This window comes from Rattus norvegicus, chromosome 3 (genome assembly GCF_036323735.1).
Source record: "Rattus norvegicus strain BN/NHsdMcwi chromosome 3, GRCr8, whole genome shotgun sequence".
Taxonomy (NCBI): Eukaryota; Metazoa; Chordata; class Mammalia; order Rodentia; family Muridae; genus Rattus; species Rattus norvegicus.
The window spans coordinates 92,878,915-92,903,067 of record NC_086021.1 but is presented as its reverse complement, the minus strand read 5'-3'; the positions used below and the strand labels follow the sequence as shown (position 1 = coordinate 92,903,067).

Here is a 24,153-nt window from a genome sequence, read left to right as displayed (position 1 = left end):
ACGAGTATCCAAATTATTTATAAATGTTAATTCCTGGTTGCCATTAAAGATGTATATTCTCATTATTAAAAAAAATGAATAATTTACTTTTTTCTGTAACTTTATTTTTCTCTTTCATTTTTTTCTATTTAATCTTTTTTTTCAAATCCAGATTTTATCTGTTTCCAAGTCTACCGTCTGACTGGTCCATTTCCCATACCTCACCTGCCTACCCGTGTCTTCATAAGAATGTCCCCAATATCACTACCTATACTCTACCAGACCTCCCCAGATCTTGGGGCCTCTAGTATTTCCAGGGTTAGGTGCAACTTCTCTCACTGGGGCCAGACCAGGCAGTCCTCTTCTGTTTATGTCTTGGGGGTCTTCTGTTAGCTGATGTATGCTGCCTGGTTTGTGGTTCTGTTTCTGAGAGATCTCGGGGGTCCAGGTTAGATGAGACTGCTGGTTTTCTTGTAGGGTTGCCCTCCTCCTCAGCTTCTTCCAGCATTTCCCAAATTTAAAAACAGGAGTCAGCAGCTTTTGTCTATTGGTTGGGTGTAAATACCTGTATCTGGTTCTTTCTTCTGCTTGGTGGATCTTTCAGAGGTCAATCATGATAAGACCCTTTTTCGTAAGCACACCAAAGCATCAGTAATAGTGTTAGGCCTTGGGACCTCCCCTGGAACTGGATCTAAGTTTGGGCCTATCATTGGTCCTACTTTTCTTTGGGTTCTTCTAATTTTTTTCCCTGCAGTTCTATTAGATAGGAATAATTCTGGGTCACAGTTTTTGACTGTGAGTTGGCAACTCCATCCCTCCTCTTGATGCTCTGCCTTTCTACTACAGGAGGGCTCTTCAAGTTCCCTTGCTCTACTGTAGGGCATTTCATTTTTGATCCCTGGCTTTAATTTTTAAGAGTCTCTAACCTTCTAGGTCTCTGGTACATTCTAGACAGTCCCCCCACCTCTTACCTCCTGATGTTGCCTGTTTCCATTCTTTCTGAAAAAAGAATTCACGAATGTTTTACTTTTATAATATAAATTTACCACTTTATTTACTCCAGATGCAAAGAGATTGATAGGTGTTTATTCTTCCATTAACTGAGATATTTCTCCATTTACTCACATCTTCAATTACTTTCTTTAAGATTTCACAATTTCATTCAATATTGGTTACATTTAAATGAATTATTTGACTGGATTTACTAAGACACTTTTTTTACTTCTTTTTCCAATCATTTGCAACTGGTATTTATGAAGACTATTCAATTTTAATACTAACAATGTGTCTTTAACTTCTATTGCATATATTATAACAGTCATTTTTATAATGTATAAATTATTTTGTGCAAGAGGTCATGAAATTTTTAAACAGAAAAATTTCAATGTTCCACTTTTCAAAATAGAAGATATTTTCATCCTTTTCTGAATAATTGTGACTACAAATTGTATTACTATGTTACTTAATAATGGCATACATACGTGTCCATTTAGAAAAATATCAGTTGTTGCTTTTGTATACATAGCTTTAATATGATTGAAGAGAACTAATTTTTGATTCAACATCACTGAATTTATTCATATAATTCACCTAAAATATTTTTGCTACAATTAAAAGTTCGTTTAAAGAAATCATTGAGAAAATTTAAGAATTAAATTCTATATTTAATCTACTAAATCACTGATACTCACCATAAGCTTTCCACTCCAGGGTAAATTGTATTTTTTGTATTTTTAATATTATTAATATTGTCATCATATTTTCATGTCAAATATACAAAATGAATAGAACATTAGTGGGAAATAACTCACAGTTTTAAGTTAAATATGACAAGTACATTTACACATTCGAAATTTACAACATCTGATTGTATGAGTGTGCATCTGTGTCTGCATGTATGTCTATACAAGTTCATATTCACAGATGTACATATGCATGTGCAGTTCAAGGATTGACAATGGGCGTTTCTTTCGGTTGGACACAATCTTTATTCTCTCCCTGTGATGTGGGACTCTCTCAATTCAACAACACAAGTTGACAAGCAGTCCTCAAGAACTCTCCTCTTTACCTGTTTAGGTCTGGGATTTCAGGTTCATGACATCTTGCTTATCTTTTCTGTCAGTGATGGGATAACCTTTGTCATATTTGTGGCAAATAGTTGATTTTTTTTCTTTTTTGGTTCTAGCCCACAAAGCCCCTGTGTATTTATGGCTGCCAATGTTCTACATACAGTGTATTAATTCCTTGATGCATCTTCATAAATCACACTAGCAATTTCACAATTTCACAGCAAGGATACATTATGAACTTTAATGAACGTGATGTTATATTCATCATTCTGATCATTAAACTATAACTTGACATCAAACTATAAATTCCAAAGTCAGAAAAACATAAATTCTCTCAAATAAACAGGGTGATTAACAAAGAGACATAAATTAGCTACTTAGTTGAAGAACTAATGAACAGATATAAACTTCAATAGATGTAAGAAAAATTAAAATTTACACAGTAATGTAATGTGCAGTTCTGTGAAAGTAATTGTGACAATGAGATTTATCTCGTGGTGCAATTTTAAATCCATCCAAAAAGCATTCCGTTCTACTTATTTATCTCACTTTTATAAACCTATGCAGTCACTCACACCCAGCAGTGAACTGAGTTTGTTTCCTATTGCAATACAAAAATAAAATAAGGGACAAATATTTTTTAAAGGCCATCATAAGTTTTATTAGATATTAAATTCACTTACATTTCAAATGTTATCTCTTGTCCTGGTTTCCCATCTTGAATCACTTTATCCCATCCTCACTCCCCATACTTCTATGAAGGTGCTCCCCCACCCACTCACCCACTCCCACCTCCTGTCCGTGGTATTTCCCTACACTGGGGTATCAAGCATCCCAGAACCAAGGGCCTCTCTTCCCATTGATGTACAACAATGCCACCCTCTGCTTCACATGCTGCTAGAGACATTGTTCCCGTCATGTGCACTCCTAGGTTAGTGGTTTAGTCTCAGAAAGCTTTGGGGTGGCTGTCTGGTTGGTTGATATTGTTGTGTTTCCTATGGTTTGCAAACCCCTTCAGTTCCTTCAGTCCTTTCTCTATCTCCTCCATTAGGGACCCTGTTCTCAGTCCAATGGTTGGCTGTGAGCACTTGCCTCTGTATTTGTGATGCTCTGGCAAAGCCACTCAAGAGACAGCTATATCAGGTTCCCTTCACCAACCCCTTCTTGGCATCTGCAATAATATCTGTGTTTGTTGTCTTTATATGGGATGGATCCCCAGGTAGGGTAATCTTTGGATAGCCTTTCCTTCAGTTTCTGCCCCATACTGTGTCTCTGTATTTCCTCCCTTGAGTATTTTGTTCCCCCTTCTAAGATGGACTAAGAAATCAACTCTTTGGTTTTCCATCTTGTTGAGCTTCATATGGTCTGTGAATTGTATCTTGGGTATTCTGAGCTATTGGGATAATATCCACTTATCAGTAGGAAGCTACCATGTGTGTTCTTCAGTGACTGGATTACCTCACTCAGGATGATATTTTCTGGTTCCATCCATTTGCCAAAGAATTTCATGAAGTCAGTGTTTTTAATAGCTGAGTAGCACTCCATTGTGTAATATACCACATTTTCTGTATTCATTCCTCCATTGAAGGACATCTTCCCCCCCCCACCCCACCTTCTGGCTATTATAAATAAGGCTACTATGAACATAGTGGAGCATGAGTCTTGTTATATGTTGGAGCATCTTTTGGGTATATGCTCAGGAGTGGTACAGCTGGGTACTCAGGTGGTACTATGTATAATTTTCTTAGGAACTGCCAGACTGATTTCATAGTGGTAGTATCAGCTTTCAAAGCCATCAACAATAGAGGTGTGTTCCTCTTTCTCCACATCCTTCTTTTACCTGAGTTTTTTATCTTAACCTTTGTGACTGGTTTGTGATGGAATCTCAATGTTGTTTTGGTTTGCATTTTCCTGATGACTAAGGATGTTGAACACTTCTTTAGGTACTTTTCAGCCATTTGATATCCCTCAGCTGAGAATTCTTTGTTTAGGTCTGTACACCATTTTTTAAATAGTGTTATTTGACTCTCTAGAGTCTAATTACTTGAGTTCTTTGTATGTATTGTATATTAGCCATGTATAAACTCTTTTCCCAATCTGCTGCTTGCCGTTTTGTCCTATTGACAGTGTCTATTGTCTTATAGAACCTTTTCATGTGGTTCAAAGAACAAATGAGGTAGTATTCCTTCTGTTTCAATTTTTTGGAATAGTATAAAGAATATTAGTACTAGGTCTTCTTTGAAGGTCTGCTAGAATTCTTACTTAATGCATTCACAGCAAATATTTTCTCATATTAGTGTCAGGGATAGTGGGATGAATGGGGTGAAGGAATTTTGAAGGTGAAAGTCTTCTGAACCAATGGGTATGGGGTTAGACAAGAAAGGAAGGGGACACCACATAAGGCTTTCTGATACAGAGCTTGGTATAAGAATGTGGGGATTAATCCTCAACCATAGTAGGAGAGGCACAATTTTACCTTTAGCTTATTTTTTTTGCCATGGAAGGAGAGGACCTTGAATTAGCACAGCATGCCTGCTGTAGGTCTGGCCTCTCCCAAACCCAGGAACTGAGGGAAGGAGGAAACAAGGAAGAGATCAGTGTGATCTACATAAAAAAGGAGGAGAATGGCAGGGAAGGCTGCCACAGATGGTCTGTTGAATAACTGTGGCTAAGAATGAAGGATTGTATTTAGCAGAACACAGCTAGAAAGCAGACATGTAGATTGTATTTGGGGAAAAGAAGTAATGGAGATGGTTTTCAGCTTTAGCGTATATGTTTCCCTGTTGGTGTTACTTGCTACTGTTGGAGGATATCATAATGCAATGAGTTGGTGTAAAGGATGATGGGGGAGAAGATCTTTGTGATCTATTGGGGATATCAGAAAAAGAAACTGGAGTTCACAGTAGGTTTTCTCCTGCAGAACTATGATATTAATATATTGGATATTAGTCCTGTATTGGATGTAGGATTCGTAAAGATCTTTTCCCAATCATCTACTTGCCATTTTGTCCTAATGACAGTGTCTTTTACCTTGCAGAAGCTTCACAGTTTTATGAAGTCCCATTTGTAGATTCTTGATCTTAGAGCATAAACCATTGGTATTTTGTTCAGGAAAATTTCCCCTTTCTTTTGGAGGCACTCAGAGCCATGAGCTTTCCTCTTAGCACTGCTTTCATTGTGTCCCATAAGATTAGGTATGTTGTGGCTTCATTTTCATTAAATTCTAAAAACTCTTTAATTTTTTTCTTTATTTCCTCCTTAACCAAATTATCATTGAGTAGATCATTGTTCCACTTCTATGTGAATGCAGGCTTTCTGTCTTTTTTTTTGTTTGTTTGTTTGTTTGTTTTTGTTTTTGTTATTGAAGACCAGGCTTTGTCTGTGGTGACCTGATATGGGATTATTTTAATCTTCTTGCATCTATTCAGGGCTGTTTTGTGACTGATTATATGGTCAGTTTTGGAGAAGGTACCATGAGGTGCTGAGAAGAAGGTATATTCTTTTGTTTTAGGATGAAATGTTCTATAGATATCTGTTAAATCCATTTGGTTCTTAGCTTCTGTTAGTTTCACTATGTCTCTGTATAATTTCTGTCCATGTTCTGTCCATTTATGAGAGTGGGGTGTTGAAGTCTCTCATTATTATTGTGTGAAGTGCAATATGTGCTTTGTCTTGTAGTAAATTTTCTTTTATGAATGTGCGTGACCTTTGATTTGGAGAATAGATATTCAGAATTGAGAGTTCATCTTGGTGGCTATTTTCTTTGACAACCATGAAGTGTCCTCCCTTATCTTTTTTTTAAACTTTTGGTTAAAAGTCTATTTTATTTGAAATGAGAATGGCCCCTTCAGCTTGTTCCTTGGTACAATTTGCATGAAAAAATATTTTTCTGCCTTTTACTGTGAGGCTATGTCTGTCTTTGGCACTAACCGAGCAAAATGCTGGGTCCTGTTTACATATCCCATCTGTTAGTCTATGTCTTTTTTTGGAGAATAGAGTCCATTGATGTTGAGAGCTATGAGCAAACAATGATTATTATTTTCTATTTGTTGTTATTGTTGTTGTTGTTGTGGTCGTGGTGGTGGTGGATAGAGGTGGTATTATTTTTGTGTGGCTATCTTCTTTGGGGTTAATTAAAAGTAGATTACTTTCTTGCTTTTTCTAGGATATAGTGTCCCACCTTATTGAAAAATATGGATCACTTCATGAATTTACATGTTATCCTTGCACAAGGGACATCTAATCTTCTCTGTATTGTTCCAATTTTAGTATATGTTCTGCTGAATCACATACTTTTCTTGGTATTGCATGAGCCTTGAGTTGAGTGGTTTATTGGAGACATTCAGTGCTCAGTGTTCCAAGGTCTTCCTTTGTTTGTGTAATAATATCTGTCTATGGATTTCTAAATTTGTTTTTATTTTGCACCATGAAACTTCTCTGGTTATAGGTACATAACGCACTGAACTTTAAGTATAAAAAATATGATTATAAATAACTTTATTACTACATATTTTTCTTCCTTTCCTTTTGTTTTTAGAGTGGTATTATTTGGCTTTTCTTCTTCTTTTTTTATCTTGATTAACTTGAGTATTTCTTATTTACATTTTGATTGCTATTCCCCTTCCCAGTCAGGTATCTATCTAGTCTCGGGTTATTGGTTATCAATGCAGTGTCAGAATAAAAGGCAGAAAGACAGGTAGAAACCAGAGAGAAGAGTACAAAAAACAGTGGGTCGTTTAAGTCAACATGAACATTAGCTCACGAGAACTCAGAAAGGCTGAACAAGCTTGTTAGTCTCTGCCTATATCTTTCCCTTCTGATTTCATGTTTTCATGGGATTGCTAAGGAAGAAAATGAGTTGGTCTTCTTTTCTTTCTGTTGATTTTTCTTGTCCAATTCTGAAGTGATATTTTTTTATAGACTTAGGTTTTTCAAAACCTACTGTAACAAGGGTTGTTAAACATTTTAACCTTCCTTGTTGCCACACCCTCCTACATGTAGTAGAAAATAAAGGTTAATAGGGCAAAGGGGGATGTGAATCTGTTTAGATATACTTCTTTGGGGTCTTTTTCCAGCTTCCTTATCAGGATATCATCAGTTCAGTCTGTTAGCAAACCACCAAACATGAATCAGTAGATACAGACTTGTCGACTTAGAGGAAAACACAAACAAATCAGTAGCAGCAGTTCGATCCAGGAGAAACCATGGACCTCCACCAAGTTTAAGCGAGTACATAAAAATGTCAAGAAACTGCCAGAATATCATGAGAAGTTCTTTGTTGTTATTATCTATGAAGTTATGACAAGCTAAGATCAGCAACACTGTGGAAGACCAAACAGTGCCAGAGTGTTGTCAGACGAGATTAATGAAGCAGTGCAAGAAGTACCAAAGCACAAGCCTGTCACACTCTGTCTGGTCATATTTATATACTTTCTAAACATCACATGTCTTCCAATATGTCTGGTTCAGCAAAATATTTATTCAACTTGGTCTTCTAAGCAAATTTTTTTTTCATTTGTCTGCTTTTGCAAAACATCCTCTCACCCATGTTGGCTTCAGCAAATCATTCACATGACTGCCCCAATAAAACATCATTATGTCCTGAGTATCCTAAAATTTTCACTTCAGTTTTTGCTTTATACTATACATTATTTTGCTATATTGTTAGAAGATGAATAAATAAATGAGTGAGTGGAATGGATGAAAGAAAACAAACATAGTCAGGGAAAGGTTAACAACTGAACAATTTAGTATACCTGATGCTAGAGGGAAAATCAGTTTTCTCCAATAGAGTAACACTAGGTATGTCAAACACTCCAGGACAGGCTTCATGTTCAGTAATAGATAATCAATATAGAATGGACTGCATAGGACTATTTTTGTTTTCTCTTTTGTTTGTGTGTATGCATGCTTTTATTTATATACAGTTTGTTTGTTTATAGCTTTTGTTTGTTTAGTGTTAGTTTTTGTATTTTAACTTTGATTTGTCTTACTTCTTTTGAAAAGTGGCTTATATATGTGTGTATATGTGTTTATAAATTATTCTATTTCTTTAAATCCTAATTGTTGCCTCCCGCCTTCATTACCCTTCCCATAGTTCCCTCCCCTTAGTTTCTAAGAGAGTTCTCCCCACATAACCTCCCCCCATCTCCCCTTTCCTAGGGCATCAAGTCTCTAGGCACATCATCTTACACTGAGGCCAGACAAGGCAGTCCTCTGCTACATATGTGCAAGGGGCATCACATCAGCCTGTGTATGCTAGTTGGCTGGTACCTTAGTCTCTGGGAGCTCTCAGGGGTCCAGGTGAGTTGACAATGTTGGTCTTCCTATGGGGCTGCCATCCCCTTCAGCTTCTTCAATCCTTCCTCTAATTCTTCCATAGAGATCCCTCTCTCAGAGAACAGCCATGCTAGCCTCCTCTCTGCAAGCATACTATAGCATCAGTAATAGTTCCAAGGTTTAATGCCTGCCTGTGGAATGAATCCCAAGTTGGGCTGATCACTAGTCAACCATTCCTTCACTCTATGCTCTACTATTGCCTTTGCATTTCTTTTAGAGAAAAAAAATTCTGAGCCAAAATTTTGAAGGTGGGTTGTGGTGCCCTTCCTTTCACGGGGAGCCCTGTCTATCTATCGTAAGTTGTCTCTTTAGGTTCCATTTCGCCACTCTTGGGCATTTTGCATAAGGTCATCCCCATTGACTCCTAGAAACCTTTTGCATCCCAGGTCTCTGGGACTTTCTAGAGGTTATCCCCAACACCAAAACTCCCAAGCCCCACCCCTGCATCCACATGTTTCCATTCATTTGGCTGGCATGCTGAGCTTCTCTCCTTTTTACCACCCACCCATACCAGATCCCCACCTCCCCTTTCTTCTACTCCTGATCTCTGGCACTTTCTTCTGCCTCCCATGATTATTTTGTTTCCCTTTCTAAGTGGGTTTAAGCATCTTCACTTGGGATTTTCTTCCTGTTTAACTTCTTAGGATCTCTGAATATGTCATGGGCATTCTCTACTTTGTGCCTAATATCCACTTATCAGTGAGTACATACCATGTCCTTTTTGGTCAGGTTACTTCACTCAGGATGATTTTCACTCAGGATATTTACTAGTTCCACCCATTCACCTACACAATTCAAGATGTCCTCATTTTTTAATAGCTGAATAGTATTGCATTGTATAAGTGAATTACATTTCTGTATTTGTTCTTCATATTAGGGAGATCACGGTTGCTTCCAGTTTCTGGTTATAACAAATAAGGCTGCCATGAATATAGTGGAGAAGATGTCCTTGTGGTATGGTGGAGCATCTTTTAGGTACATGCCCTGGTTTCTCTTCCTTTTGTTCTTATACTGTTTTTATAAAATTTAAAAAAAAAAGGAAGAAAGAAAATAAAAGTAAAGAAGGTATCCTCCAGAAAAAATAGATAGTAACAATCTACTTTGGTAGAAGACCATGCAATAGGTATGCCTAAGCCTCCCTACATAACTCTACCTTCACCCCTAAGCAAGCATATGGACATAATTTCTTACAATTTTACAGGCATGCACACATAAGAAATTTTGTACTTTAACCACATTATAATTAAGACTTCAGAAATCTGTAAGAACTTTATCTCTCTATATATGTGTAAGATCATGTGTGTTTTCATGTGTTGAATTCAGGAATATGTACGTTATTGTAAGGCTTCTACTATGGAGCCACCTATTTGGTGTGTGTGTGTGTGTGTGTGTGTGTGTCTGTGTGTGTGTGTGTGTGTGTGCGCGCACACACATGTACAAGCACTTAAGCTGTGGCAAAAAAAGGCTGGTAAGTAAAGTCAAAGATATAAGTAATAATCTTTCAACATTTTCACAAATCTAACCTCCAGGGATGGTATTAAAAGGTGTTTAATGTGAAATGTGATGCATTGTGAGCCCTACTCAAAATTTCTGTTTGCTTGGTCTCAGGAAACAATGCATAATAGATTCAGGTTTTAAAACTTAAAGTGAAACAAACCTTTAAGGAATACAAAAACCTCTTGGCAAATTGTCTTTGCTATAGTTTTAGAGTCGGCTCAATTTTCTCTATGCAAGAAATTCGTATTTGTCTGTTCCAAAAGTGTTTCCTCTAGAACTTTTAACTTGCATATTAAAATGTCAAATCTAAAGAAACATACAATACACACTGGCTTATATTATACCCTTGGCAACTCTCAGAGACTAAGCCACCAACCAAAGCACATACAAAGTCTGGACTGATGCCCTAGGTATATAAGACTCTCTAGTTTGGCCTAAGTGGGAGAGGATGTGCCTAACTCTGCAGAGACTTGATGGGTTGGGAGACAGGAGATAACTGGGGGATGGGACACATTCTCAGAGAATAAGGGGAGATGCAATCCACAGAGGTTACTCTGGGAGGATGAACTGGGAGGAAAGACAGCATTTTGTATGTAAAAAATTAATTAATTGTAAAAGGAAAGTAAAGTTGTTCATTTTCTTAGATGGCATGTTTTAGATTATTATTTTGAGTAATATGCAGTGCTTGAGGATGAACTTAATGTACTATTCTGATTTGTTCTAAATTATTTTCCACATACTTATCCCCAGTGATAGGCATAGTGCGCCACTAACTTCCTCAAACTTCATTAAAATGAACTTGTGTTTCTCTCAACAATTCTTTGTCAGGATTCAAAATAGTCGTAACTTTATTTACTGAACTTTATCTTCATAACTAAAGATATTGTATCATATTTGTTTATTTGTTATTTTGCTGGTTTTGCTTATTTTAAAAACAGAGCAGTGGTAGTCTAAAGGACCAAAGGCACCTACCTATAACTTAAATGGGTTAGACAACATAGGTTTAACTGTGCCATGGAATAATAGAAGACAAATAATTTTATTTCTATATAATCAAGGAAATTCATGAAATATAAGCAAAACTATCAATATTTCCAGGTCCTTTGGAAAAAGAGCACATGCTCTTTTGTTTTGTTTTTTTGAAAATACAGTTTTTCTAACATGCCCTGATCAAGGTTTTTTTCTGCCTGAATTCATCCCAGTTTCTTCCCATCTCGACTCACATCCAGATCCATTCCAATTCTGTCCCTCATTAAGGGAAAAAAGCTTTTAAGTAATAAAATAAGATATAATTTAATATTATTTAAAATATAATAACTTAACCAACAATACAACATGCTAAAACTAAACCTGGCAAGTATAATTGGAAAAAACGAATGATCAGAAGGAAAAATCTCAACAGAAGTCATAAGGAGTACAAACCCTCCCATTTGCCTACTTAGGAATACCATAATAATACTGTACTGGATACTACAGTGATCTGGTACAGAAGAGTGTCGATTCTATGCTTGTGCTCAGCCTACATCTTCATATTATCTTCTAATCATGTTAATGTATAGGACATTGTGTTCTTGGTGTCCTCCATCATCTATGTCTCTTCCACTATTTCTGTATCCTCTTCCACGGGATTGTCTGAGTGCCAAGAAATGGATTTTATATACAATTTTATATCTAAATAGAGTGAAGTGTTGCAAGGTTCATCTAGATGTTCTCAATGTTTTAAGTGTGCTTCTCTACATATTGTCTGCCTGTGTGTCTCTATATTTCCCCTGCTGCAGAGGAAGCTCCTTTGATGATATCTAAGCATAGCACTTATCTGTGACTATATAAGATATATTTAGGGATAGTTTGTATTACTACACTTTTTGGTAGAAGAGCAGTGTTTAGATTTACCCTTGGTCTTTTGGCTATCTAATATCAGGATCTTGTTCATGGCAGTTTTAAGCATGGATTCTCTCTTTACTTAAAAGGCTCTCATAACAGTCAAACATATATGGTAATGCACAAAAATCTCTCTTCTTTCTCTAACAGTTTTTGTTCTACATCTTTACATTTCCTTTTTACCGAAATTATCACAATATAGGATTTCCTACAAGTTAGTTTATTGAAAACTTTAAGTCATGAACTTTATTTCGTGTGCAGACAATTAACATACTATTAAAATTGTATGTAAAATGAAACATAGTTATTCCACTTTATGGGGACATTTGTAGAAACAAGTTAAAGAGTTTATAAAAGCCAGGCAATTTTAAGCACTGTAAGTTTTCTGTGAAACACTAAAGTTATTAATAAAGATTATTAGAATATTCTTTTGAACTAAGTTTGTATCTGACTCCTCTAAAGGCACAATATCCCTAAGATTTTAACATGAAATATTTATCTTAAGTATTTTTTAAGTTTCATAATAATGAAGATTTTTGCTGTTTTTTGTTTTGGGGTTAAATTGAAGATTTTTGCCTGATGTATCATAAGAATGAATCAACTATTGTTTATTTTAGATGTGCCACTAATATAATTTTAAATAAAGTGGGTCTGAATATTCATATAAGTTTTCAGTAACAGGAAAGATTCAAGAGTCACTGTCCTCCCTACAAATCAACCTCTCTGCTGCTTACTTCATATTCTTATTTCTCAGCTGTAATCAGAGGGTTCTACATGGGGATGACCAAGGTGTAAAATAGAAAAGTGCTTTTCCTTGGAGTACTGAGAGCTTGGCAGGATATAATTACAAGTGAAAGGCCCATAAAATAAAGTCACATCTGTCAAATGTGAGGCACAATGAGAAGGTTTTGTGCCTTCCCTCAACTGAACAGATTACACCAAGGCGGGAGGAACCAGGTCAAATGAAATGAGATGAAATGAAATATAAAATAAAATAACCCAAGTCTGGTTTATACAGTATTATAGATTGATTCTTAACTTGGTGATGCTAGAACAGTATGTTCTGTATCCACTACTATATTGTAATTCATTGCCAAGAAATACCAAAAAATTATGATGTCAATGTATCAAGAAGATATGGTTTTTTGCAGTTCATTAGACTCCATAGTGATCCTATGTGACATTTATACGGGAAACATGATATGCTCACCTGCCTTTCACCATATTCCATCACTTATGCATGTTCTTCTTCATTGCTAACTTGTCATATCTGGGATAACAAAACATAAATTGAAAAATTATCTATGCCAGATAAGTCTGTGGGTCTGTCTGTGGATATATTTTCTTGCTTTCTAATTGATATGAGAAGTTCCAGCCATCTGTGAATGATGCATGTTTTAGACAGGTGGTCCTTGGTTACATATGAAAGATACCTTAACACAAGCTTGGAAGAAAGAGAGACTTAAGCGGTGTTTGTATTGTTTAGGATTACTAACTTATTACATCCACAAAAGGCAAAACGTAAGAGAAATTAGTCTCACTACAAGATGTTGCTCTGATGGAATGGAGCATGTGCTTTTTTAAGGATTATGAAAATATTTGGTACATTGGACAAGAAAAGGCGCTAGATACTTAGAGCTTAGTGTGCTGTTATGGGAACCAGGAAGATCATGATGAGAGTAGTTTAGAGAGTGAAAGCTTGTGCAGTTTTAAGTGCAAGCAAAGACTCTTTCATCGTCATTTGTATGATATGTTGGATTAACAATCAGTGGGAATAACCCTGTAATCCACTGGGTCAATGTATTTTGGTCTTCGGAGTAGTAATTTTTAGAGTTAGCACAAAGAATCTGTAGTCAGTAGTTAAGAGCAGAACTCATGTCTACATTTCCAGCTAGCTGATGAACAAAGTAACATTTAATAATTTCCTACATGGCATTAGTTTTGACAGCATGAAAACTATTAGATTTAAGATGATATCAAGATAACTTGATAGTGTATATCAGGATTAGAGTACCTAAAGAAAGCCAGGAGAGGTGATTCAGCCTCATTAGCAATTGAGGTAACAGGATATTGGATATACCAGAAACATTGGTTATCTGCCCATGAAATGAGCAGGTATGCATAAGAGCCAGCAATAACCTACTAAATAATGTTTGTGTCCTGAGTATATCAGGAATTGAAAAGTGGACCTGTCCAATATTTTATAGCCCAGAATGTTTTGAATGAATCTAAGATTCTAAGATGCCAGGCCTTGAGCTCCAAGATTTAGAGTTTACAATGTTGTACTTTGGTTTGCAATGTATGATTAGTTTAATGCTCTTCTTTCTCATGTTAGGAATAAAAATATTTTTAGCTTAATACAATTTTTACAAGATCCCACAAATAAGGGACAAAAATTTCCAACATTGAAAAATTTGAAGAATGTGAGACTTTTAAAGTTGACTATGTTTTATATTGGGATACCCAAACATCTTGGGGTAAAGGAAGGGTTATGGTTCAACTGATAGATTTATAGCAAGTTGTCAGGTGGTAGAGTTGTTATGAATAATCTGCCTTGTCAACTTGACTACCCCATTGAAAGGGAATCAATTTAAATATTGTACTCATCTGATTATCCTGGAGATATGTCTGTGAGACATTTCACTGTGCTCAAGAATATAAGATGGTCAACCACACTATAGATAGCCCTATTACTAGGCAGGAAAAACTATGCCATGTAAGGAAGTTAGCTGATTGCACATCTGAAAGCAAGCCAATGAGCAATGACTTCAATGGTTTCTGTCTCAAGCTCCTTCCTCAAATTTTTGCTTTGACTTCTGTGATAATAGACTGTTTCCTATAAAATGAAACAAGCCCTTTCAAACTCATGTTTCTTTTAGTCACGGTGTTTTTCAAAGCAAGAAAATCCAAACTAGATTACTTGGTTAGGATAAATTTGGGGTCTCTTACTGTGCTGCAGAGTTAGTTAACCCTGTGGAAGAAACAGCTTTCCATATTCAAATACTGCCTGGAGAGAGCTGCTCTCTGAGGAGTGCTGTCACTCTTAAGACCATGGGTGAGAAGAAATTATTTTCTCTTCTAAATGACTGAAGAGGGAATTGCTAGGAGACCACAGGAATCAGGAATTGTGGAGCAACTGGGGCCTTTATCCTTCCAGTCTCCATCTGTGCCCCACAGTGAACTCTGTGCCACAGCTCTTTGGAACCAAATTAAACCAGGAGAAAGCTGGTCTGTCAGGAGTGCTGACACATTAAAGATCACAGGCTCAGAGGCACACAGAAGGGGCAGTCTCTAATCAGAAACAGCAAGAATAACTAACAACAGAGATAATCAAATACTAAGAGGCAGGCACAAGAACATAAGCAACAGAAACCAAGGTTACTAGGCATCAGTGGAACCTACTTCTCCCACTATATCAAGCCCTAGATACCCCAACACACACCAGAAAAGCACAATTTGGATTTAAAATCACATCTCATGATGATGATAGAGGACTCTGAGAAGGGCAAAAAGCTCTCTTAAAGAAATACAGGAAAACACAGAGAAACAAGTAGGAGCCCTTAAAGAGGACACACAAAAGTCCCTTAAAGAATTAAAGGAAGACAAAATCAAACAGGTGAAGGAATTGAACACATAATAATAATCAAGACACTAAATACACAAAACAGGAAAGAAGATTAAAAGCAGTAAGGGAAAAAGTTCAAGTAATATATAAAGGTAGTACTATCAAATTATACCAGACTTCTAACCAAAGACACTAAAAGCTAGAAGATCCTGGGAAGATGTCATACAGATCCTAAGAGAACACAAATGCCACCCCAAGCTACTATATCCAGAAAAGTTCAAAACTGACATAGATGGAGAAACCAAGATATTCCATGACAAAACTAAATTTACACAATATCTTTCTGCAAATAAAGTCCTACAAAGGATAATACGTGGAAAACTACAACACAAGGAGGAAGACTACACCATAAAAAAACTAGCAAGAAAGTAATCTTTGGGTTTGCAACAAATCCGAATGAATTGAGACACACAAACATAATTCCACCTCTAATAACAAAAATAACAGGAAACAACATCAATATTCCTTAAAATCTCTCAATATCAATGGACTCAATTCCCCAATAAAAAGACATAGACTAACAAGCTGGATAGTTAAAGAGGACCCAGCATTTTTCTGCATAGAGGAAACACACCTCAGAGACAAAGGCAGACACTACCTCAGAGTAAATAGCTGGTCGACAAATTTTCCAAGCAAATGGTCCCAAGAAACAAGCTGGAATAGCCATTCTAATATCCAATAATATCGACTTTCAACCAAAATCTATCAAAAAAGATAAGGAAGGACACTTTATATTCATCAAAGGAAAAATCCACAAATGAACTCTCAATCCTGAATATTTATGCTCCAAATGCAAGGGCATCTACATTCATAAAAGAAACTTTACTAAGCTCAAAGTACACATTGCACCTCAGACTATAATAGTCGGAGACTTCAACACCACACTCCCAGCAATGGACAGATAAGGGAAACAGAACCTGAACAAGGACACAGAGAAACTAACCGAAGTTATGAACAAAATGGATTTGACAGATATCTATATGACATTTCATCCTAAAACAAAAGAAAAATACCTTCTTTTAAACAACTCATGGTACCTTTTACAAAAGTGACATATAAGAGATCTCAACTGATACAAGAATACTGAAATAATCCCACCCATCCTATCAGAGAACAACAGCCTAAGGATGGTCTTCAATAAAAACAAAAATGACAGAAAACCCACATACACATGGAAGTTTAACAATGCTTTGCTCAATGATAACTTGGTGAAGAAATAAATAAAAATTTAAAGACATTTAGAATTTTAGAATTAAACTATCAAAACAGTACCATAACTCTTAAACAAATAGAAACAGTTATTAAAAGTCTCCCAAACAACATAACCAAAATTATAGAACAAAATGAAAGCAGTGCTAAGAGGAAAACCCACAGTTCTGAGTGCCTCGAAAAAGAAACTGGATAAAACATACAAGAGCAGCTTGACAGCATACCTGAAAGATATAAAACACAAAGTAAATATACCCAAGGGGAGCAGACAGCAGGAAATAATCAAACTCAGCGCTAAAATCAACCAAGTAGAAACAAACAAACAAACAAACAAACAAACAAAACTATTCAAAGAATCAATGAAACCAGGAGCTGATTTTTAGAAATCAACAAGATAAATAAACCCTTAGCTAGACTAACCAGAGGGCAATTAGAGAGTATCCAAATTAATAACACCAGAAATGAAAAGGGACACATAATAACTGAAATGGATGAAATCCAAAATATCATCAGATCCTCCTACACAATCCTATACTTAACAAACTGGAATATCTGGATGAAATAGACAATTTTCTACAAAGATACCAGGTCCCAAAGTTAAATCAGGATCAGATAAACTATCAAAACAGTACCATAACTCTTAAAGAAATAGAAACAGTTATTAAAAGTCTCCCAAACAAAAAAGTCCAGGATCAGATGAATTTAGTGCAGAATTCTACCAGAACTTTACATAAGACCTAATATCAGTACGCTCCAAATTCCTGCACAGAATAGAAGGAAGGAACACTACCTAATTCATTCATTGAAGCCAATATTCTGCTTATATCTAAACCACAGAAATACCCTACAAAGAAAGAGAACCTCAGACCAAATTCCCTCATGAAAATTGATGCAAAAATACTCAATAAAGTCCTTGCAAACGGAATCCAAGAACACATCAAAATGATCATCCATCATGATCAAATAGGCTTCATCGTGGGGATGCAGGGATGGTTCAATATATGGAAATCCATTAATGTAATCTACTATATAAACGAACCCAAATGGGGAATAAAGCACATGACCATCTCATTAGATGTTAAAACATCATTTGACAAAATTCAACACCACTTCATGTATAATGACTTAGAATGATATGAAATTGAAGGCCCATACTTAAAGTAAGGGCAATATATAGTAGCCAACATCAAAGTTGAAGCAATTCCACTAAAATCAGGGATTAATAAATACTGCTGACTCTCTCCCTATCTATTCAATTTAATACTTGAATTCCTAGCCAGAGCAATTGGACAACAAAAGGATTTGAAAATCATACAAATTGGAAAGGAAGAAGTCAAAATATCACTATTTGCAAATGATATGCTAGTATCTTTAAGTGACCCCAAAAATTCCACCAGAGAACTCCTACAGCTGATAAACAACTTCAGCAAAGTGCATGGATATAACATTAACTTAAGCAAACCAGTAGCTAGCTTTCCTCTACTCAAAAGACAAATGTGTTAAGAAAAAATTAGGGAAATGACACCACTCACAATAGTTTAAAATGATATAAAAATGCCTTGGTGTGATTCTAACCAAACAATTGAAATAACTGTACAACAAGAACTTCCACATCAAAATACCAAAAGAATACTTTTTAGATATTTTTAAATTTCCATTTCAATGTTATTCCCTTTCCCAGTTTCTTGTTCATAAACACCCTATCCTACATGACCTCCCCAACCCCTGCATCTTCTCTGAGGGTGTTTCCCTACCCACATATCCTCTCCTTCCTGCCTCCCTGTTCTGGCATTCCAGTATACTGGGGCATTGAGCCTTGGCAGGACCAAGGGCTTCTCCACCCATTGACGCCCAACAAGGCCATTCTCTGCTATATATGCAGCTGGAACCATGGGTTTGTCTATGTGGTTTCTTTGGATGTTGTTTTAGTTCCTGGGAGCCTGGTTGGTTGGTAGTGTTGTTCTTATGGGCTTTCAAGCCCCTTCAGCTCTTTCAGTCCTTTCTCTAACTCCTCCAACAGAGACTCCATTCTCAGTTCAATGGTTAGCTGCTAGGATTTGCCTCTGTATTTTTCATGCTCTGGCAGAGCCTCTCAGAAGATAGTAATACCAGGCTCCTGTCACCATGCACTTCTTGACATCAACAATATTGTCTGGGTTTGGTGGCAATATAAATATATATATATATATATATGCTGGATCCCCATGTGGGGCAGGCTCTGTAGTCTGTGTATGACCTTTTCTTCAATCTCAGGTCCAAACTTTGTCTTCATATCTCCTGTATGAATAGGTTTTTTACCTCTCTACGAAGGACTGAAGCATCCACACTTTGATAGTCCCTCTTCTTGAGCTTTATGTGGTCTGTGAATTGTATTTTGGGTAATCCAAGCTTTTGGGATAATAACCACTTATTAGTGAATGTATAACATGTGTGTTTTTTATGATTGGGTTACCTTACTTAAAATGATATTTTCTAGTTGAATCCATTTGTCTATGAATGTCATGAAGTCATTGCTTTTAATAGCTGAGTAGCACACACGCACACACACACACACACACACACACACACAATTTGCTATAGCTAAGGATATAAAACCAAACATTCTAGACCAGTACGGTAAGATATGGAAAGGGTAGGATATTTTATATAATAATATCTGAAGGGATAAGACATTATAAAAGCTAAAATATTTGTAATTTTAGACATACTTTCAAGAAGGGAAGAGTGAATAGGCTATTGAATATTATCATACGTATTTTTAATTTTGCCAAAATTTTCCAATATGTGTGATTCTTATTTTTAGAATGAATTGGAATTTATTAGCTGTTCTAAATTCTTTTTGCAATTTAAACCATTATCATGTTTCAAAGTGCTATTTATCAATTACACAAGTAAAGGAGAACCACAATATAAAATTACATGTTATGTGGTATCCAGGGAAATAAAATTTAAAGTATGTTTCTGATCATCCACATTTATAGCTTATGAAAATTAAACAACAATGTATTTGCAAACTAGTGAATATTTTATGATTTTATATAGTGTAATGCATCTCAAAAGTTTCACCACTGAAGATTTTAGAGTATGTTGATGAAATGCTTTACTTGTTGTCAAAATGAGAATGAACATTTATAGGAAATACATGTATACCTACAGTAATGTTGGATACATTTGTATCAATTTAAGTTACTTTATTACCAGAACGTTTTTAACAATCTTTCAAGTGATGTACATAGAATTACAGTATCTTTGTTTTCAACTCCTTCTTCTTCTTGCCATGTCTTTATTGACCATTAAAACAAGATGCTTTATAGAATGTTCCAGATGACTTTAAGATGTATGTGAAAGATAACATTTTACTTTTTCATTCTTGCAGAAAGAATTATCAACTGACCAGACACCAGAAGGTCTGACAGTTTTCTGGTTAGTTTCACACTTGGGATATAAGAAAAATGCTAATGACAATCCTGTGGACAGCTGAGACTTATGCACACACACACACACACACACACACACACACACACACACACACACAAGGGGTTACAGAGTCTTTCCCTCATAGAGTAGAAACTACCATCAGCAACCTTCTTCCAAATAATAAGTCCTTAAAGATTGATAAAAGCCAGGTCTCTATATAATGTCCATTCTTATATTATCACCAAGTAAAAGGTGCCAGATGTGTTGCTGCTTCAAGCTTTAGTAAGTTGTAAGTGCTCAGTTTATATTTAAAGATTTTGACATTTTCCTGAACACTAATGGAAGCTCATTGCCATCTGTCCAACTGAAGAAACAACACAGTCAAGAATATAAAGCATAATGTTCTAACTTGTAGATTTGTTCTCTCTATATATTTCAAATCATATCTAATAGACAAGACCACTATTTAAATTTTATTTATTTACATTGATATATTTATATGTTTATTCATATATTAAGGTTTTTGAATATGTTATTTACATATTGAACAAATGTATTAATTTTATTGTTACACATTTTGCTGAATATTGTAAGTACAACTGGGCATTTAATATTATATTCATGCATTCCTTTAAATATATTTAAACACTGCAAGTTTAAGAACCAGACAATATATATCAATTTATATATAATATACATGATTTATTACCAATTTAATAAAATAACACAACTTATTTTTTTCAGAAACATTTGTATATATTTATTGAAAACTGAACTAGAATTTTGGCCAATTGTTCTCAAAACATTTTTTACATATTTTATAATTTTTTTGAAAAAAACAGCAGAACTTAAAAACAATTTAATATGCATTTTTTAAGAATTTCAGTCTAAGAATTATTTTCTATTTCCTTCCCTTTGTTTTTACATCCTAGTGAATGTTCATAGTTCTGACTTTATTTTTTACTTTTTAAAAACAGAATTATTTTATTTATGTATGCATGTAAGTGAATCACATGTGTATGTGAGCACAGAGGTTGGAAGAGTGTGATATCCCAAGGAGCTGAAGTTGACTTTAGGAGCACTCAGAGTCTTTGTCAACAGTTGCTCAATTCTTCCCCATGATGTAATTTGTAGTTTTGTCTCATTTACTTTTTTATTGATACTGATTATAGGACTTAAAACTTTATTTAGTCACAGTGTTAAATTCTATAATACCATAAAAGTTATGTAATATTTTTCTTCATTTTTTTTTAAATTTTCAAGTATTAAGTAGTAAATATATATTATTTTTATGTCTATGAACCTAAATTGACATAATTTTGAATGTATATAAAATTTTCATGTATAATATAGTTATTTTTTAAGTTTAAAACATGAATAGTATATTAATCACACACACATACTTTATATAAAAGAGTTTTGATAAATACATGTCAACTTGCTCATATATTTTGAGGTTTTATGTCTAAATGCTTGAACAGCTCTGTCCCTGCTTATGAAGGTAATAACTTGTTGATAATCATTAGGTCATTAAATAATATTTTCTGGATTTCTTTTTTAACTATAGTGAAAAACATTCAATGGTTCTATCTACTCTCACTGTGTTCTTCTTCATCAATGAACATGCATTCTGATTTTTGTTCTGGAATAATAAAGCAGATATGAAGGAATTCTATTTTCTTTTTAAAAATTAATTAATTAATTTTTATTTTCCAGATTTTATTCTGGTCATAGTACATCACTCAAGGGTTCCACATCCCATAACTCCCCAACTCCTCCCTTCTATTCATGGATGTCCCCACCCTGCCCACCCTACCAGATCTCTAAACTTCCTGGGGCCTCCAGTCTCTTGAGTATTAGGTGCTTCTTCTCTGACTGAACCAAGACCCAGGAGTCCTCTGCTGTATTTGTGTTGGAGGCCTCATCTCAGCTTGTGTATGCTGCCTGTTTGGTGATCCAGTGTCCAAGAGAACTCACGGGTCCAGGTTAATTGAGACCACTGGTCCCCCTACAGGGTTGCTCTCCTCCTTAGCTTCCTCCAGCTTTTCTCTAATTGAACCAGAGGGGTCAACAACTTCTGTTCTTTGGCTGGATACACGTATCTGCAAATGACACTTTCATCTAGCTGCCTCTTGGGTCTTTCAGAGAACACTCATGATATGTCCTTATTTCTGAGTTTTCCGTAGCCTCAGTAATAGTGTCAGGCCTCAGGGCCTCTGCTTGAGCTGGATCACCCTTTGGAATTGTTGCTGGACTTTCTTTTCCTCAGGCTATTCTCCATTTCAATCCCTGCATTTCTTTCAGAAAGGAAAAATTATGGGTCAGAGCTTTGGCTGTGAGATTGCAACCCCATCTGTCACTTGATGCCCTGTCTTTCTGCTGGAGATGGGTTCAATAAGTTCTCTCCCTCCATGTAGGGCCTTTCATCTATGATTACCCTCTTTGAGTCCTCAGAATCTCTCACTTTCCAGGCCTTTGGTACATTCTACAGGGTCTTCCCAACCTCCCTCTCCCAAGGTCGCCTGTTTTTGTGCTGGTTCTCAAGGCTTCCATCCTTTTCTCCCACCCCACACCAGATCATGTTCCTCTCTCACCGCAACCCCATCCCCTTTCCCTCCCATGTCCTTCACTCCCTCTCACGTTGTGGTTGCTTTCTTCTCCCTCTCAAGTAGAACTGTGGCATCCTTACTTGGGCCCTTCATCTTGTTAACCTTTTTGAGTTCTGTGAACTGTGTCGTGGGTATTCTGTACTCATTCTTTTAAACAGGTTTATTTGTAATGATACATAAGCCTGGTTAAACGATGGTTTTAAATCAAAATGAATGGTTTCTTAGAAGTCAATTTTTGGAGGACAGAACACTACAGTTATTACTGTTGTGAATCAGCCCTTTATTTCTGTCAAGAGGACCAGGTCAAGTAGAGAAAAGCCCCAAGCTTAATGTTGAGAGGCACTTATGTTCTAGTGCACTAGGTTCTAGTGTCTAGTTATAATTATGACATCACAGAGGTTCTCCATATATTGAGAGATGATGTTAAATTTCTGTATTCATCATATTGTACTTTGAGCTTAGTGGATAATGCCATACATCGAACTTAAGCATACTGTCACCACACATGCTTTTCTCTGCTTGTATTGAGGTAATCACTAATCAAATCATCTTTTCACATACAATATGAAAGTTCAGACATAATCAAACTTTCCACTTCATTCTCCCCCTCCCCCTTATCCCTCTCCCCTTCTCTCCCTCCCTCCCTCTCTCTCTCTCTCTCTCTTCCTGTGTGTGTGTGTGTGTGTATGTGTGTGTGTGTGTGAATATGTCTTTGGTATTAACTGGTAGTATTACACACGGTGATGTCTTTGGTTTTCACTTGGGGATATGGATTTAAGAAAAATATACAGATGTTCAAAAAAGGGACTGTAACATTCTATGGACTAGGGTAGTTGGATTTATATATTTAGGAATGTATGTTTATGTGCCTACATACATAACAACAATAAGTTGAAAAGAGGCCATGGATTTGATAGAGAACAAGCTGGGTATATAGGAGGATTGAGAGAGAGGAAAGGGAGGGGGAATGATTATAGTACATTATAATCTCAGACAATTTTTAAAAATTAAAAAAAATTATTGATGTTTGAAATGCATCTTTTTTGTCCATAGGATGTAGAGAAATTGGATTCACTATTCTTCCTAAGGCCACTGACAGAGAACATAGACTGTGATTAAGGTACATTTCTACATTTTAAGAGTCTGGGCTTGTGCTGATCACTTCAATGTTGCTGCATCAATATATATCAATGTAGAAGTGTATGGAAGCCGTACCTATATCTGGACTAGTAAAGGAAATTATTTTACTGAAGTCTCAAATTCCTCACCTACTGCCATAAATAAATGATGTATTAAACAGATTGTAAAATACTGTGTTTAATGATGCAAACACACTCCCCAGGTAAAACAGATGAATTTACATTCATCTGTAAAATTCAATACAGGAGTTTATTTGAGTAAAAACATCCATTTTATGAAAAATTATATTTTTATACATAGTAAAAATATAAAATGGTAAAAGAGAGGGTGGAAAACAAAATACTTCTGTAAGCTTGAAATATGAAATTTCTGATCTGTGATATCTCAT

At 35.7% G+C, this 24,153-nt stretch overlaps 1 protein-coding gene, 1 non-coding gene and 1 pseudogene across 4 annotated transcripts in view; 1 reads left to right on the top strand and 2 right to left on the bottom strand.

The window, feature by feature from the left end:
* Rnu6-107 (RNA, U6 small nuclear 107) lies at positions 6,236–6,337 on the bottom strand. Its single transcript, XR_005503007.1, has one exon. It is a non-coding gene; the product is annotated as a U6 spliceosomal RNA (small nuclear RNA).
* Positions 12,325–12,885, bottom strand: Olr548-ps (olfactory receptor pseudogene 548; annotated as a pseudogene).
* Positions 23,048–24,153, top strand: part of Or5aq1d (olfactory receptor family 5 subfamily AQ member 1D) — a 53,462-nt gene continuing 52,356 nt past the window's right edge. For all 3 annotated transcript variants that reach the window (XR_005502010.2, XR_010064677.1, XM_039105637.2), the window contains exons 1-2: positions 23,048–23,154; positions 23,679–23,745. The gene's annotated coding sequence lies outside the window, so the exon portion shown is untranslated. The remainder of the gene's footprint in view (positions 23,155–23,678; positions 23,746–24,153) is intronic.